At 43.8% G+C, this 19,068-nt stretch overlaps 1 protein-coding gene across 10 annotated transcripts in view; it reads right to left on the bottom strand.

The window, feature by feature from the left end:
* The window catches only part of SGMS1 (sphingomyelin synthase 1), a 75,615-nt gene that overhangs the window by 23,725 nt on the left and 32,822 nt on the right, over window positions 1-19,068 (bottom strand). For 7 of the 10 annotated variants that reach the window (XM_083614177.1, XM_083614180.1, XM_083614175.1 and 4 more), the window contains exon 3: window positions 12,926-12,997. The exons of the other annotated variants lie outside the window; for them this stretch is intronic. The gene's annotated coding sequence lies outside the window, so the exon portion shown is untranslated. The remainder of the gene's footprint in view (window positions 1-12,925; window positions 12,998-19,068) is intronic. 10 annotated transcript variants of the gene reach the window in all.

Raw genomic sequence — 19,068 nt, 5'->3', positions numbered from 1 at the left:
TCAGTACTTTCCTATGTAGCCTTATCACATGTGTTTCCTGTAAACAAATTAAGTCCAATTGTTCCTTTTTTAATAAATGAAAGACTTTCTTCCTCTTCTCCAGGGAGTTAAATCCATGAATGTTCCAACTTAATAATTGCAGAGACATGGTGTGGTTATTCTATTCTCCTCCAACTGCTCCCAAAAGTTCTTCTTGTTCTGACGGTGGTATCACTTTTTTTAGTTCGTCCAGTCCCAAAGGTGGTGGTACTATGTCTAGTACTCCTGATCTTAAAGCTCTTAGCTCTTCTAGAACTTCTTTTTGCAGGTCTTCTTCGTGGTCTCTCAAAAATTTTCCCTTGTCTTCCACTGATCTTATTTTGAACTTTTTCCCTTTAAAGGTAAAAGATAGTCCCTGGGGGAATTCCCACCTAAAAACAATTCTGTTTCTTCTCAGTAGGGCCACCAGATCTCCGTAGTTGGTTCTAAGATCCAATAGATGTTTCGGAATATCCTTAAAAATCTCCACTCTCGAATCGTTGATCTCCAAAGTCTTCTGGAAGTGCGCACTCAGTATTTTGTCTCTCTCTTCTTTCGTTTGGAGGGTAACCAAACAGTCTCTCCCCCTGTTTTTTCTCCCTCCTCTTCCAAGTCTGAACGCACTTACTATCCTAAAGTCTTGCTCCACCTCCAAATTCCAAAATTTTCCAAATTCCTGCGTAAGGTAGTCACTTGGGTTATCTTTTTCAAGTTCCGGTACTGCCCTGATCCTCAGATTGGTCTGTTTCTCCCTCAGTTCAATCATAGACAGAAGTGACTGATGATCCCCAATCTGCTTGCGCATCGGTTTTATTTCTTCCTCTACAGCCACCGCTTTTTCTTTTGCTTCCTCAGCTATTTTTCGATTAGACGCAGATTCTTTCAGCAATTTTTCAATAGATTCTGTATTGGAATTCACCTTCTGTCCCAAATTATTAATGCTGGCAGTATTCCGGTCTATTTTAGTTGATTGTTCAATAACTTGTTTGCTTAGGCCTTCCAATTTTTCATAAATTTTATTTAACACAGAAGTAAAATCCCCTTCTGAAGCCATTCCTTTTGACCCAGCTTGTGCAAAATCTTCCCCCTGTGTCACAGGAGGGCCGGGAACAGATGATCTACATTGCTGGGAAACTGTGCTGGGCTGCTGCACTCTAGCCTTGCCCGATCTTGTTGTCCTATCAGTCATCACACTTTTGTCTATGAATCAAGGTCAATCCCACGGTCAAGTCTTACCGTGGAAAATCCCCAGAGTCAAGAATGGAAAAATCCCCCAGCTGGGTGTGCAATTTCAATGTTCCTCTAGGGGGACACTGTAGCAGTCATTAAAGTTACAATAAAGAATCTTTTCCAGCTTTCCTAAGTCACCCTCAAGAAAGCAAGCAACAGTTTCAAATCCAGAGAAGACCTTCAACCAGTATCTCCTTTGCAGAGTTAACTATTAAAAAGTTACATTGTCTATAAATAGTGCGACTCTCAATGCAACAATTCTAGTGGACCTGGCAGTCCGTTCCCAGGAGTTAGATAACTGTCTCTATTTTTTTCCACAAGTAAAAAAGTCACTTTTCCTTCTCCCCCCCCCCTCCAGTAGCCTGGGGTGGGGGAGTTCTTTCACTTTGATGTTCGGATTTGGAGCTTTTAAAACACCGCTCTCTGGGTCTTTAGCTTAAAGAGTCTTTGCTTTGAACTGTGTACAGAAAACGGAAAGGCCGACTTCCTGTTTACACCTTCCCGCTTCAGTGCCGAATTAATCCTTTTTTTCTCCTTTAAGTCCCAATTCTTAAACTTCACCTACTCACGGGTAGTTGTTTAGCAGCCGAATTGTCACAGGAAAAAGGTCAGCGCTCTCCAGCAACAGCTGTGCGGCTTCACCCACGGAAAAAGCGATCGACTCTCAGCACCGCGCCAAACTCCCGTTGCGCTCCGGAGCCCCTTACGGGGTCCCTTCGCTAATCCGGGGGGCGCTGCAGGCACCCGCCGAGTCCCACGGTCACAGGCTTCTCCTGCCTGTGATTTTCACAAGGGTCTCCGCTTCGCCGTAGCGGACAGACCTGATTTCCGCGGAGCTTCTCCCTCCAAGCTAGAAGGAGACCGCCATTGCCGTTGGCACCGCCTCCGGAAGCCTCATGAGGAGAGAGAATTCTATGCCACTCAAATCTGATTGATTGAAGCGTGGGCTGGCAGGAACATAAGCAGACTGGGTCTACCACTGTTCGGAGTGTGTTGACCAGAAGGAGTAGAAAAAAGAAAAAGCTGGGATAGAAGACAGAAGGCTTCTGGATGGAAAGGAGGCTACTGAGGCAAGGGAAAACCAGGAAGTACAGTCTGCCCCCAAAAGAGCTGATTCACTGGCTTATGCCAAAGATTAGCAGAGAAACCATGAAAAGTCTGTGAGCAGTGAAGGGAGAGTTTATAGCAAGAAAGCTTCTGGAGCTGAACAGAGAGAAATTCCAGCAAGCCTGGCTGATAGGAAAACCAGCAGAAGCCATCTGCACCCGATAGTGGTGATAGCTGCATGCCTGAGGAAAAGAGACTATGGATAATTGGCACTTTTAGGAACTGCGTTTTACAAATCCATCTTAATTCAATTTCTGTATTTGAAAGCAACTGTCATTACAACAGTGTCGTTATAAAAGCAAGCATTAGTGACCAATTTAACTGCAGTATTGCCCTTATTTTACCCCTGCGGGTGGTAATAAATAAAGAACATTTCGTTGTTTTGATTTGCTTACAAAGCTGCTTGGCTACTGGGTTATAGTTTAACATGTCTGTAAACAGTAAAGCATAGATCACATGGTGGCAGTGCTTAAAGGGTTTTGAAACATACAATAATGGTGGGAGTATAACAGAAACTGTTTCATACATCTGATGAATCAACAGGGAGAAATAGAGGCTGTTTCTGCGCATATAAGAGGAAGTAATTCTCCATCACAGAACATTATAGCGCGGCTGAATGGACCCTTATGATAAGAGAAGGTGGAACTACACTAACAACACACTGCAGCCCTCAGCAAAATAACTTTGTAGGCTGGCGTGCATGAGAAAAACAGGCTGAATATTGCTATCATATCTTAACACTTGTACAGTATAAATAAAAAAACCCAAAAACTAGCAATGCCAGTTTCCCAACAACTTCAGGGTATGATTATTTTCCTACCTAGTGTAAGAAAACAAGTGTTAAATGGTTGCAAAACGTTAGCCACACTACTTTAATTTTGTTTTTCAACAGGAGACACTCTCCAGAATTAAGACAAGTCACCTAATACCCATTCTAGCGACAATTTGAAAAGCACTAACATGCTGCTAGGTCTTTCCACTCATGCTAGAGCAACAATCCAGAAAGCACCAGTGGTTTTGGCCTACTAGAGAGTTTCCTCTTTAATTTCTAAAGCAGCTTACCATGGACCTGGGGGGAGGGAGGGAGGGAGGGAGGGAGGGAGGGAGGGAGGGAGGGAGGAAGAAAGAAAGAAAGAAAGAAAGAAAGAAAGAAAGAAAGAAAGAAAGAGGGGAGGGAGGGAGAGTGCTGCTGTTGCTTTTTGACGGGAGGAGAGTGTGTGCCTCCTAGCTAGTCACATTGTTCTCTGGGTTGTGGCCAAGACTTGAGCTTAGTTTTGCAGCTTAGAGTTGTTTGAATTGTGTGCTTTTACGTAACTTGAAGCTGGTCCTGAACAGATATTACGGCTTCGACCAGTTATACTATCTTTATTCCCTACTCACGTGGAACTGCAGTGATTTCAAAAGATCACCACATATGTTGTGGATACTGAGAATGAGCCATAGGCGCAGGAGCAGATGTCAGTCATGTGGACAGTATGGGGGGAGGTGCAAAAGGGCAGACTGTGTGGTGCTTCTCTGAGACAACAACTATGGCTGCTTCTAATTACATCACTGCCCACAAATTATCCTGAAGACATTGCCCTGTGGGTTTCTGGGAGTGGCATCTGAAATGCTAAAGATTAAGAACATAGCACAGCCTATTTCCACTCTCTTTAAAAACAACAACTGGAGACTTCAGATTTGTCCTGGCTCTTTTGACTTTAGCATAATACTTTATGTGAACCTGAATAGTTTTGCTCCCCCCCTCCTTGAGCCTCCAATGTGTTGGCCCCACAGTGACCAAGTGTCCTACACTACAGATGACAGTCCTCTGTTGGGAGGGCTGTCCAGTCCAAGTCCAGTTTAACAGACAGATAACTTTCAAAGGGGAGAGCAAAGCCCCTGAATTTTCCCATTAACAGCTAACATCAGGACATCAGACCGAGAAAGACACAGTTGTCACCTGTTCAGTCTTATTATTTGCTATTGGCAAGGTATATAATATTTCTACGTATAGTAATTCTTTCTAAATTTGTGCGTGTACCTGTAAATTAGCACATGCACATTTTACATAGTTCTGTGCCCTCTTTTGACTTTTTTGAGGATTCAGTTACAGATAGGTAGCCGTGTTGGTCTGCCATAGTCAAAACAAAACAAATTTTTTTCCTTCCAGTAGCACCTTAAAGACCAACTAAGTTAGTTCTTGGTATGAGCTTTCGTGTGCATGCACACTTCTTCAGATTCAGTGTATCTGAAGAAGTGTGCATGCACACGAAAGCTCATACCAAGAACTAACTTAGTTGGTCTTTAAGGTGCTACTGGAAGGGGAAAAAATTTTTTTTTTTTTTGAGGATGCATTTCTTCCTTTTCATGGCAACACAGAAGGAAAGGTTCATCATACATCGAGCTCAACCAGCACAGTTCCCACTCATCACAGGGGATCCATATTGTGCATGCACTCTTGTCTGAAAAAAGTGTTAAATCTTTTAAGACTATTTTACTAATGTTTAGCTATAAAGACTATCTCACTTCATAATCTCTCCTTATGTTCAACCAGTCCAGTACTCAAGCCTTCTTCAAAAGATGAGCAAGATCTCTAAAATGTTTGGGGAAAGCAAATTTACTATGGTTTTACCTAAAGTTACATTCAACGTCTACTGATATTTTTAGTGTTTCTAGATGGAGATTTTGCCTGTTACTCATAAAGCAGCCAATGCTGAACAGCATTTTTCCTGCAATATCTTCAAATTCAGCAAGACACTATGCAGAAACGTAATAGACTCAAGGCACTTTGGAGTACTAAAATTGCATTCGCTAGTGTTCATTTCACTTACAAAATACAGTGGTGCCTTGCAAGACGAAATTAATTCGTTCCGCAAGTTTTTTCTTCTTGCGAGTTTTTCGTCTTGCGAAGCACGGTTTCCCATAGGAATGCATTGAAAATCAATTAATGCGTTCCTATGGAGACCGCCTTCAGACCAGGTCCGGGGACAGTCTGTCCCCGGACCTCTTCTGAAGGCTGGCGGGGGGAGAAGGACTTTTCTCCCCACCGCCAGCCTTCAGAACAGCCTTCTGAAGGCTGGCGGTGGGAAGAAAAGCCCTTCTCCCGCCGCCAGCCTTCAGAAGAGTTCCCCCAGGGCTGCCTAGGCTGCGGATAGCAGCCTGCTGCCCCGCGCGAGGGGTGCTCTGCTTCAGAGCGCCCCTCGCGCGGGGCAGACATTCGCAGCTTGGGGAGCTCTGCAGGAGTTCCCTGCAGGGATCTCCAAGCTGCGGATAGCAGCCTGCTGCCCCGCGCGAGAGGCGCTCTGCTTCAGATCGCCCCTCGCGCGGGGCAGACATTCGCAGCTTGGGGAGCCCTGCAGGAGTTCCCTGCAGGGGTCTCCAAGCTGCGGATAGCAGCCTGCTGCCCCGCGCGAGAGGCGCTCTGCTTCAGAGCGCCCCTCGCGCGGGGCAGACATTCGCAGCTTGGGGAGCTCTGCAGGAGTTCCCTGCAGGGCTCTCCAAGCTGCGGATAGCTGCCTGCTGCCCCGCGCGAGGGGCGCTCTGCTTAAGAGCGCCCCTCGTGTGGGGCAGCAGGCTGCTATCCGCAGCTTGGAGAGCCCTGCAGGGAAGTCCTGCAGGGCTCCCCAAGCTGCGAATGTCTGCCCCGCGCGAGGGGCGCTCTGAAGCAGAGCGCCCCTCGCGCGGGGCAGCAGGCTGCTATCCGCAGCCTAGGCAGCCCTGGGGGAACTCTTCTGAAGGCTTGCGGTGGGAGGAGGGCTTTCCTCCCCACCACCAACATTCAGAATGCTGTTCTGAATGTTGGCGGTGGGGAGGAAAAACCCTCCTCCCACCGCAAGCCCCGGGAACAGAGGAGAAGCGCTGCGCGCCTTCTCCTCTGTTCCCGGACCTCCCACCGCAAGCCTTCAGGACAGGTCCGGGAACAGAGGAGAAGGCGCGCTGCGCTTCCCCGCTGTCCCCGGAGATTTCCCTGTGGGCTTTCGTCTTGCGAAGCAAGCCCATAGGGAAATTCGTCTTGCGAAGCCGCTAAAAAATCGGAAAACCCTTTCGTCTTGCAGGTTTTTCGTTTAGCGAGGCATTCGTCTTGCGGGGCACCACTGTATATGTAGCTGCAGTAAGTGGAGAATTCCCATCAGGAATTCCTAATACTACCTAAATTGTTTAGTCAACCATGGAGACAATGAACCTCATATACTAGTCTGAAGTTCACAGACTGTGATCCATTGCTAAGGTGTTGGCCGTTCCTCAAATCCCAACACCTACACTGCATTTGAAGATGCTAAAAATACAATTGTGCCATGGCATAATCCTATTATGCCATGAGTCACCAAGTGACTATTAAAGACGCAGCACAGTCCTAAACAAATTAACTACTAAAGTATTAGGGCACCCTTGGCTGGAATCCTTTATACAGAGATTACAGCTGACCCAGATAATGAAGACAGCTTTGTTACGGAAACCTGGATGAAAGAAACACGCCGACAAAAGTGCCCATTAAACAGCCAGTACAATGGACCCTGAAACCTGTTCGCTTTTGAAATTGCCCACTATTGTAATGATACAGAAAGTGCACCCTAAAGAGAAACAGTGATGGCAACTTCTATATTCTAAAACATACAATGGTAGAGAACAGAGGTAGGTAACCTAAGGCCCGGGGACCGGATGCAGCCCAATCATCATCTCAATCCAGCCCGCAGACGGTCCTGGAATCAGTGTGTTTTCACATTAGTAGAATATGTACTTTTATTTAAAAGGCATCTCTAGGTTATTTGTGGGTCATAGGAATTTGTTCATTTTTTTCCTCTTCAAAATATAGTCCAGCCCACCACATGGTCTGAGGGACGGTGGACCGGCCCATGGCTGAAAAAGGTTGCTGACCCCTGGTGTAGAACAATATTGTTAAGTCTTAAGTAGGTTTTAATTTGCTTTTCAATTTATCACAATTTCTAAGCAACCAATCGGCACGTCCACACAGTGAAATACAACACTGCAATCATTATCCCTATTTCAAGTGAGAAAATTTGGTTCCTTGTTTTCTTTAACCGCTGCCTTTGCCATGTGCAAGTGCAAGAGGCACTTTGGCAGACTGGCTTCAGAGTGCTCACATTTGAGAACTGCTACTTCCCTGCCTTAGTGAGAACTCCCCCATGCTGTGTGATCAGAGAGTAAGGGGAGGCTACGATTACATCAAATCATAAGGAAAAAGAAAAGAGTCGGAACTTCACTGAAAGTCACACAGAGAGCAGCAATGCCACAACAGACCAAGTCATACATGCCTAGATAAAGCTCTTAAATAAAACACTCACGTTCCCCCCCCCCCAGCTGCATTTCTCCATACAATGTGTACAAAGCGCGACATCAGTAGCTTTTAAGAAAAAGAGGCGGAGGAGAAGACTTTACTGGGGAATTCGGTTCATCTGGAGGAAGCCTGTAACTTATGTGGGAGGAACTATGTACCGTTAGAGAGAACTTTAAGCCTATCGCCATTCACAAATGCTAGATTTATTTCACTGCAGCTTTCACAGATCAGAGAATGAGGAAGGGTGTGCCAAGAGAATGTAGATTACATGGTATGTCGAGTGTGGTGGTATTCAGCAAGCTCAGTTTTCCAGTGCTTAAAAATGGTGGGGCAATTTTAGGATTAAAATATATTGCTTTTAATTTCTTTTTTGCTCCTGAAAAGTATATGCAACCTAGATAATTAAAGCTGAGTTACAAAACTCCAGTTTAGAGTATCTTAAGTATATTAATGGGGCAATCCAAAATTCATTCCAATTCCTACCTATGTAAGTATTTGCAGATGCTAAAGTTGCAAATTGAAAACACAACAGTCAGTTACTGTAAAGAAAGCCTTTCTTTTGATTGGTTTTACAAACAAAGCTAATTCTTTTAAGAAGGGTGCAAAATCACAGAGAGTGGATTTTAAGGGGGGAAACTGAGAAAAGGCAATCCTATTTTTACCAAATTACTCTGTCAAAATATTAAACAATTACAGGGAAAAGGAGGTTTCTAAAACTGATCTTTTAAACCCAAGTTCCCTTAACAGAACACAGGACACGGGTGGCGGTGTGGGTTAAACCACAGAGCCTAGGACTTGCCGATCAGAAGGTCGGCGGTTTGAATCCCCGCAACGGGGTGAGCTCCCATTGCTCGGTCCCTGCTCCTGCCAACCTAGCAGTTCAAAAGCACGTCAAAGTGCAAGTAGATAAAAAGGTACCACTCCGGCGGGAAGGTAAACGGCGTTTCCGTGCGCTGCTCTGGTTCTCCAGAAGTGGCTTAGTCATGCTGGCCACATGACCTGGAAACTGTATGCCAGCTCCCTCGGTCAATAAAGCGAGATGAGCGCCACAACCCCAGAGTCATCCGTGACTGGACCTAATGGTCAGGGGTCCTTTTACCTTTCCCTTTCCCTTAACAGAGACACATCAGAGGTCAAGGGATTGTACTATGCCAATCTGATCTTTTTGACAGTATAAGAACTTATAGACCAATTCATATTGTAATGCTACTACTGTAGTTGCAGTTGCTACCTGCTACTAGTTAACACCTGTAACAAAGTCTGACTGCCATTCAATGTTCCTTTGCCACTACTGATACACACTTACCGCTGGTCTTAGAAACACTTCTCCAATGCAACACTCCAAATATAACAGCTGTCCCCAATAACTACTGTGGTTCTCAGGCATGACCCATCCCATTTCACCACTTGAGGCGAAACAGGAATTACCGCCTCCTGCCCTCTCCTACTTTCCCACCAACATTGAAATGTCCCAGCTCTCACTGAGCTCGGCAAGCACTGGGGTGTTCCTCAAAGTGTTGCCTCTCAGCTTTTCCACCTTGGGTGAGGGAAGACTAGCAGCAATGCTGCATGCTGAAACGCCTCCCTCTTGCCAGCAAGAAGGGGCGTTCCAGCAGCAGTGGAAGTGGCGAGGTGGGCGGAGTTCTGCCTCTTGCGCTTTGCCCACCTGAAGCAGGTGGTTCTGCTCAAGTAAACATTCTCAACGGAAGTTACCACGGTTGGTAGCTTACCAATGGTGCAACAACTACTGCTAAAAATATTAGCACTTAAAAGAGTCAGCAGAAGAGGTAACAAAGAGCAAGAGTCAAGAAGTAAAAAACAACACATGGTGTAAATCACGGGTGTCAAACACAAGGTCCGCGGGCCGAATCCGGCCCGCCAGACCTCATCATGTGGCCTGTGTAGCCGCCGCCGGCCTTCACCTTTTATTCTCGCTTTTTTTTTTTTTTTGACACAAGAAAGCCGCCTCTTCAGCGCATGCGCGGCAGCCTACAAGCCAGAGAACGTCTGCCCTCTAGCGGCACCGGCAATTCTACACAGGAAACCTCCACTTTACATGCATTCAGGAAACCTCCACTTGTTTTTATGTTGAGAGCATGCCATCCTGTGATGTGACAGATCCAACGGCTGCCTGAACCCTTCTCTCCTGTACTGTAAGTCCTACAGATACAACCGGCCCTTTGAGGGTGACCAAACTGCTGATGCGGCCCCCGATGAATTTGAGTTAGACACCCCTGGTGTAAATAATCAAAGTGCCAGCACACGTTCCTAAATAAGAATGAAAAAACTGCAAGTAAACACACACACATAAAGGTAGAAATTGTTTCATGTGTGGTCAGAGAGAATATCAAAGCAACTTCAGCCAGGCAACAAATAACTAACATTCATAGAAAATCATTTAGTATGGTAACATGGGGGAAGGAATAAACCACAACTACAATTCAATGCATGTCTATAGAAAAGTAAGCCCCACTGACTTAAATGGGGTAATGTAAGTATGCACAGGTAATATGCACAGTAGGGCTGGGCGATGATTTTCAACATCGCAGTGTATCACCAGCTAAACACTGCAGTTTGGCAATATATCGCAATGCTGAAAAGACAAGATGCATTGGCCTCTGCCCGCGAGACATCAGGTAAAACTGCCCCAGCTCTCACCTCGAGAGCTGAGGCGGTCTCACCCAGGCTCATGGGCTGGGACAATGCAGCTTGTTTGTGCCTCTCAGTTGTGGGGAGGGAACTCTCCCCCCCCCCGACTGAGACAGCCCCGGTGCTCTCGCCACTGGCACGTGAACGGCAAGATCATCGGGGCTCCTTTAACTGCTCGCTGCAGGGAGCGGCAACCGCAACTCCCCTCAGTCAAGCACTCTAAAGATGCAGAGGGAGGAACAAGCTCTATCCACACCTAGCCATGTGAGGGCAGAGTGGGCAGTTTCACTCAGCGATATATCGCTGGTGAAAGCGTCACCGTTGCTGAGTCCCTCTGCTAGCGGTGCCGCTAGAGGAAGGAACTCTTGAAATGCAATGTCACAAAAATTAAACGGAAGTGTAAAATTAATTCTCGAATCAAAATAGGAAGGAGAAACAAGGCAAGTGTACTTGCTGAGTTTTAACATTTCCCACGCAAAATGCAGTTCAAGTCTGCACAGGATTAAACAGAAAGGGCAGGCATTGCCTCTTTCTCCTGCCTCAGTGCCACTGCCTTTCCATAAGAATTGCCATCTACATCACCAACGCAGAACGTGTGTTATGTGGACTGTGGACAGGACAAAGGTCAAAAGATTAGCCATGCTAAAAAGATTTATATTCTCCCCTAGAGTTTATGTTCTAAGAATAATGCTGGTCATTGACCATAACAAAGAGATTGATTGATGAAGGCAGAAAGATTAGCAAATTCTACATATGGTATAAGCTTCTTTGCACTCTGAACCTCAAAAGCATGGAGTACATTCTGCAATCTCGTATCAGATATAGATCTCTGAGTGGTTACTTACAGTTCATGGGCTAGCTGAGGAGTAGCTAACATAGTGCTTAACTACAAAATTCCTGATTTGCCATGCTGGCTGAGACAGTAGCATTATAGCTTAACAGCAACCTTGCTTTAAATCTACTATTCCCTCTTATTTTCTTTCCATGAAAAAGAAAATAAGAGGGAATAGTAGAAGATTAGCCACATCCACACAGTCAATAAATAATCTATGGAAGTAAACTGTAAAGTGGCAAACTTGTTTCAGGACCTGCAGGAGTATCAGCGGGGGGCGGGGGGGGAGAAAAAACCTCAACTTTGCTGAAGCCTCCCTCGTAGAAGCTCAACAAATGTGGGTGTTCCTCTCCCCAAAAAGCTCAACAACTTTGATAAAGGCTCCCCTAAAAAAGCTCAACCAATGGGTAGATCATTGCCACTTTTTTATAGTGGGAGTAGATCGCAGTCTCTTGGAAGCTGGACATCCCTGATATGAAGCGGGCGAGAACCTTTACAAAAAAAGATTGTCAGCCACTAGAATACATATTTGGAAAGCTATTCAAAACAATGCACAAAATATTTATTTAGCACATTTATATACCTCCCCTCATAATGCAAATTTCAGGACCGTTAAAATACGAATTGAAACTTGCAGGAAAATCTTATATCCCACATTGTTAGTCAAGCTGATGTTACTTCATGTGCTCACTTTTAGTACTTTAGCCTGTATTTGCACACAGACACACACACAAACACAGATGTCTGTATGTGGGAGAGATTTGATGGTGCTTGCAAAAGTACATGGGAAAGGTGAAAGAATGCAAGAGATTTTACCTTCAGGGATGACTGATGCAGTACAGTGATAACTGCAAGTTGTTGGGCTTTTTTTAAAAAAAATTACCAGCACTTCTTAGGAATGTAAGCTTTCTTGTTTTGCCAAAATCCAGAGATCCCCTCCCTCTATCTAGACTTTACAACAAAACACGTTTCACATGCTTTTTTTTATTAAAAAAAAAACTTGGCTTCAAAGTTTCCCCAGATATTGCAAATGAAAGGATCACTTACACATGAACCAAACTACATTGCAATTTTGATTTCAAAGTATTTGTAAAAACAAACCGGATAGTATGAACTTTGAAGGTGGAAAAAAAAATACAGTCGTACCTTGGTTTTCAAATGCCTTGTCAGTCAAAATGTTTTGGCTACCAAACGTCGCAAACCCGGAAGTGACTGTTCCAGTTTCCAAACTATTTTTGGACCTCAGACATCCAACAGGGCTTGTGCGGCTTCAGAAGCTGTGCTCTGGTTTTTGAACATTTTGGAAGTTGAATGGACCTCCAAGGTATGAATGTATATTCTAAATGCACACTAAAAAAACCAAACTACTATAAAATGTGCGAAATAGCCAGATTAAGATTTGAACTTTGCAAGGTGCTTTTAGACAACTCTTGCATAGTACTAATACAGCTATCTATACTATTTCCTAAACTGGCTACTGTAACACCCTAGCAGGAACAAATTTAACATCTTAAGTATATGACATCAGAGTTTTCTTCCATGCAATTAAAGCTTTTTATTTTATCATGAACAGTACAAACAAGTATTTGAAACAAATATTTAATCAGATGTCACACATGGTGGGGGAAAACCTCTTCTTAATTCAGAAACATGGCCTCTGAAAGAACATACTCAACTGTGCAGATAGTTGGTGACTTGAAACTGGGCTAAGAAGACATGCCTGCATGAATTAAACAGCACCAGTCTTTTTCTCTCTTGTGTGATACTTTACACATGTACTTTTTAAAAATAAAGAAATGGAACTGCCTTACCTATCTTGCTCCTTGAAGTCATAGTGTCACCCATCCTTTCAATTTGTTGCTGTCTTGCCTTTCATTTGTCTCCTACCAAGCAAGAAGAACTTTTTCACTAATTTCTCACTCAATGACATTGTTTCATATATATTTTTCTTACATACATTCTATAATACCAGGAAATACAAATTTAATTTTGCAAACATGTGTTTGGTTGCTGCTGGAATTCTCCTCATATACCCCACCTGCACACAATCTTGAGGATTGGACAAAAGTCCAATGTATATTTTTTGGTCTAATTTTTTATTCCTGGGCAGCACTACAAATGTCCTCTTCCCCAATACAATACTTATTTGGAACTCACAGCGCAGCATTCCTGTGCCTCTCTGCCAGTTGCTGTGATGATAGGAGGCAAAGGGGAGTTAAAACAGTATCTGTGCCAAATTTCAACTACCTCAATCACTTTTCAGCGAGTGAATGAAGATCAAGCTTCATCACATAGAGACACTTGAAAGTCAATGTTCACAAACAATTCCAGCTACTTAACATAGGTAAAATACAACTGTAATTGCAGTGCAGTTAAGGAAAATTCATTTAACACATCAGAAAACAAAATACAGTGGTACCTCGGGTTACAGACGCTTCAGGTTACAGATGCTGTTAACCCAGAAATAGTACCTCGGGTTAAGAACTTTGCTTCAGGATGAGAACAGAAATTGCGCAGTGGCGGTGCGGCAGCAGCGGGAGGCCCCATTAGCTAAAGTGGTGCTTCAGGTTAAGAACAATTTCAGGTTAAGAACGGACCTCCAGAATGAATTAAGTTCTTAACCTGAGGTACCACTGTACTTTACTGAAACTACAACATCTCGTTAACATATATCTGCACACGCATATATCTAGCAAGAGCCAGACATAGCACTTGTAGGCGGCCAGCACAAGGTCTGAGGTGAAAATTCCTTGCTTGATTGTCCTGTCCCTGTTTGCAAGCCAAACAAGAACATTCTTTGATCCACTGAGATACAGGGCCCCAGAATGCAACAAGACCAACCTTATACATTTTGAGAAGAATGTAGCTATGCTGGAAGAATTTGACCAGCTTCCAGGAACAGAAACAGATGCTGTTTCAAACTAAAAACAGCAGGAACAGGCGCGCACATTGCTACACAAGTGTGGAGTGGTGGTCAGAGTGCTAGATTTCGGTGTGGGAAAACCCAGGTTAAAGAGCTTTACTCAGCTGCAATATTTATGGAATGTCTACGGCAAGTCACTGTTCTCTCTGCTTTATCCCACCTCTCTGGGATAAAGATCCTAGAATCAGCTGGCTATATATAATAAAAAATGGTTACCCATTCTGATTTTGTGATGCCTATTCTCAGCAGCACATTTCTCAACAATTGCACACTATGAATCGGGTTGTTACTTTTATTGGTTTCTAAAGATACAGAATAAGGATTTCTGCAAGTCACCAAAGAGAATGTGGGGCCTTTCGAATTCAGCTGTCTTCAGTGGTTTGGAACAAGATCAGATCAGTGATCTTCTTGCATGATAGGCTACCAATAACCGCAGAGGGTATACCATGTACGTTATATGCATAGAGTTTCTCTTATACTCCCCATCCTCATGCTGTTAACAAACCAGGAAAATAAGCCAAGATACAGACATTAAGCCAGGGTTCCCTGGTTTGGATGCAATAGGGAATGGCGGCTTAATACAAACTAGAAGGGGTGAGGTATAGGAGCACTCAGCCCAAATATTAAATGTGTGTGTGTGTGTGTGTGTGTGTGTGTGTGTGTGTGTGTATAAAACCTGCAGGACTGCAGCTAACTTGCGTATTATTTTAAAAATTGTTTAACAAAGGACAAATGCCAAGTTTTAGTGGGTGGGGTATGCATGTGCGTACTTTACAATAGTCTGATCTAGAATTGTAAAAACTCTGGAAAGTGTTTGACTGATTACATGCACAGTAACCACAGTTGGGTCTCTCTTTAAAAAAAACCAAAAAACACCTCTTCAATCTTTTCAGCATTTCTGCCATCTTTAACAGTAAGAACTAGAAACTTTAAATAAACACACAGCTGATGGTGTTCTTGGAAGGGTCTGACAAAAAAAATGCACACGGGGCTGTATTGCAGTCACTTTCCTACATGCAGCCTGCCTCAGCCTTCTTAAGCCAAAAGGGTGTTTCCCCAAATGCTTTGCTGTGGCAACAGCTCCAAAACAAAAACAGTTGCATTGTACAGCCATGAATAATTTGCAATATTCAACAGCAACAGTTTCAGTTCTTCCCCGAAATGAATCATAACATAATACTTTCAAGTCAGTCATTTCCATGTCAGTATCTGTTGCCATAGTGGCAGACAAATGCCACCTTTATTGCCTTACCCAAAATCCTATGATGAAGCAGTGTGCTTTTACAAATACACCTTCTAAAGTTGCATCAAAAACACTGAGCAGGTCTCCACAGAAGCTATTAAATATGCTCATTTTGAGAAAGGTTTGTTAAGATACATGTTAATCAAGTACAATAAATCCCAAGAGATAGATGTGTTTTCCTCTGCTGTCCTTGGCAATTATCCATGTTCTTAAAAAACACATGAAAAAACCTCAAGAAAGAGTTGTGATCATTTTCCAAGACAACTCAAGGCTTAGAAAATGTGTTCCTCCATGCACAACAGATCTTGCATCTTCTAAAACAACTTTCCTGCTGGCCCCTCCAAACACCCCACCTTCCAACTGGTTACTGGTGTGTAGAAACGGGAGCACCTCTTCATCACTCTAGTGTTTTGCTATACTGTATACTAAGGAGAAAGGTACTTTGGGTGTCATAGTCCATAAATATCAAGGGCATTTGTGCCAGTGTGCTGGAAATGGAGGAAAGGGATAGATCTTCCTTCCCTATATATCTCCAGGGTGGGGAGGGGGAGAGAGAAAGGTGGGCAGGGAATTTAATCTGAGACTGAAATGGATCAGAGAACTTGTAAGGCTCACCTCCACCTTCAGGTAGGCTTTTTTAGGAGCCATCAAAGTTATTCTCAAAGTTCTTGACCTGGGAGAACTTTGCCAGCAATCTCCAGTGATTTCCTTGAAACTTGGTAGTCCAGGTGCCATCAAATCTTTCTGTTAACCAACAACTTAACTGCAGGCTTAGCCACATTATTTATTTATTAAAAGTACATCCTGCCCTTCTAAAAGCATGCTCACAGACAGCTTAGCAAAACTGTGAAAAGGAGTATCAAATTAATAAAATTCACAATATCTACTTCTTCCAGAAGGGATGACAAATTGAAGGCTGTTCCTCTCCTATTAGCAATTGGTAGACCTGTAGCTACACCAGGAATTGAGAGCTTTATTGATTTGAGTACTCCTGGAACTGAAAAATGTGGTTTTCAACAAGGGTGAAGAGATGATCACACTATGGATAGTGGCAGTTAAAGAAAGCAAACATATATATATATATCACGAGTTACGGGGCAGTGGTTTGCCAACTTTGTTGTATTGCAGAACACACTGCTAGTTCTTTGGGTTCTCAGCACATTTTTCAGCTCCAGGAGTACTCCAAACAATAGGAATCAAAAGTAAATAAATGTTAACCGCATAGGATCAAAACAATTGGTGTGAGCCGCAGATCTTACAAGCTTTAGACAATGCTGAAGTGAAGGAACTGAATCAAATTCAGTGTTGCCTGTGGGACCCAAGGGTCATCTAGTCCAGCCCCCTGCCATGCAGGAATCTCGACTCAAACATCCATGACAGGTGGCTTAAAAACCTCCATGGAAGGAAAGTCCACCACGTCCCGAGGAAGACTCAGAATCTGAGCATCTGAGAACTTCCTTGCCAGGGAGCTGAAAAACAATAATAGGCATCAAGACAGAGTTTGCCCTCTTTTTCACTATGTTGAGCAGAATACCCCCCAAAAATATTACAAAACTGAGTCAGAACATGGTGTGTACTAAGCATGTGTAATCCAGAGTGTTTTTATAAATAAAAATTACTAATGAGGATCAGGATTGGGTATTGCTCAGGCTCAGTATGCCCAAAGCCAAACATGAGGTTCACGAGCTTGAAGGCGTGCCTCGGAAACCCAGGTCTCAAGCCATTTAGAACTTCATTGCTTACTGCAAGCACTTTGAATTATTACTGAGATAGACTAGAGGCCTTTGATCTGAAATTAACTTGGCTGATGGGTTTCAAAAGAACTTCATTGTGATTAACTTCCACTGGATCAGAACCAAAGTCAATTTCCATAATTTCACTACTGTTGCTAACACCAAATCATAAAGGTCAATAACCAGTTCCATCTTCACCAATGGAAAGGTGAGAGAAGATGTGAGCTTATGAAAGAGTCCAAATTTCTAAACACTGGCCACTGGTTCAATAATCCAGTAAATCTGTGCTTACCAGGAATGAGATAGATAGCATAGGCTAGTTTACATGATGTGGTTTGACGGGAGAAATCCAATTATTTTTTCAAAGGCTTAAGTAACCAAGTTGCAACACTATTACCAGTTCAGTGGAAAACTCATAGTGAAAATGCATCTACATCACAAATACTATACCCTGTCCAGTTAAAATTACTCTGCTTTCAACAGAATAAATTCTACCCTCTGTTAGTATTGCTACACTTTTAATACAGCACATGTCCAGAAACAGGTTTCATTACATTGGCCCATTTATTAGGTTCAAAATAGCATGCAATGGAGTTTTTATTTACTTTGTGATTACACTGTCTTTGCAACTTACTGAGGTCATGTCCTCTTTGCAACTCTTGAACTGCCAGGATTTCAACAAAAACTGAAAGGGCACTTTATGAACTGTAATATATAACAAGTCAAGAACTGGATGTTACTCTGAACGAGACTGCAATGTTCACTGGGAAATTATATGTGATACTATCAAGAGATTAAAAAGGTAAAGGTACCCCTGCCCGTACGGGCCAGTTGTGTCCGACTCTAGGGTTGTGCGCCCATTTCACTTAAGAGGCCGGGGGCCAGCGCTGTCCGGAGACACTTCCGGGTCACGTGGCCAGCGTGACGAAGCTGCTCTGGTGAGCCGGCACCAGCGCAGCGCATGGAAACGCCGTTTACCTTCCCGCTATTAAGCGGTACCTATTTATCTACTTGCACATAGGGTGCTTTCGAACTGCTAGGTGGGCAGGAGCTGGGACCGAAAGATGGGAGCTCACCCCGCTGCGGGGATTTGAACCGCCGACCATACGATCGGCAAGCCCTAGGCACTGTGGTTTTACCCACAGCGCCACCCACGTCCCCTATCAAGAGAATAGCAGCAAGCAATAATACAGTTGTACCTTGGATGCTGAACGCCTTGCAAATTAAACGTTTTGGCTCCCAAACGCCGCAAACCCGGAAGTGAGTGTTCCAGTTTGCTAACGTTCTTTAGAACCCGAACATCCGTCGGGGCTTCTACGACTTCCAATTGGTCGCAGGAGTTTCCTGTAGCCAATTGGAAGCCGTGCCTTAGTTTCTGAACGTTTTGGAAGTCGGATGGACTTCCAGAATGGATTCCGTTCTGACTTCCGAGGTAAAACTGTATGCCGAGTATGAACAATTACCATCATATCTACTTCACCACTGTTTAACTCACCAGTGGAATTCTACAATGGTGAAATTGGCAAAGAGTCCCAAAAAGGCACAATGCATCATTTAAAATTGGAGGGTGGTATGAGAGGGTGGGGTCAGGAACCTATCTTAATAGAAACTGCACAGGCAGGGGTATGGGAAGCAAACCTCCCTTTCTCTTAGAGAATGATCAATTCCTCAGTAAGTATGGCAAAAGAAAAATTCAAAAACATGGAGGGAAAGCTCCAATCCTTCAGGTAGCAAGGCCTGATTAATAGTTGCTAAAATAGGTTATGTTATGGTTTATTTCTATGCTGCTTTTTGACCCAACGACCCCCTAAACAGTGAATATATTAATACAGAATAAATATGCAGTAAAAATGCCACACATACAGTAAATCAAAACAATGTACGACAACAGCATCACAAAATACCTGCCAGCCACACTGGGTATGAGTTTGTAAGCTGCATTCATGCTCTCACTACAGATACAGCTCCCCTGCATAACTTTCTCCCAGAAACCAAGTTAACCCATATCCCTCCCACCCCATGCCTCAGCTGCCACAACCTCTCACCTAGAAGCAA

This window comes from Podarcis filfolensis, assembly GCF_964270895.1.
Source record: "Podarcis filfolensis genome assembly, chromosome: 5".
Lineage (NCBI taxonomy): Eukaryota > Metazoa > Chordata > Lepidosauria > Squamata > Lacertidae > Podarcis > Podarcis filfolensis.
This window is presented reverse-complemented; position numbering and strand designations above follow the sequence as displayed.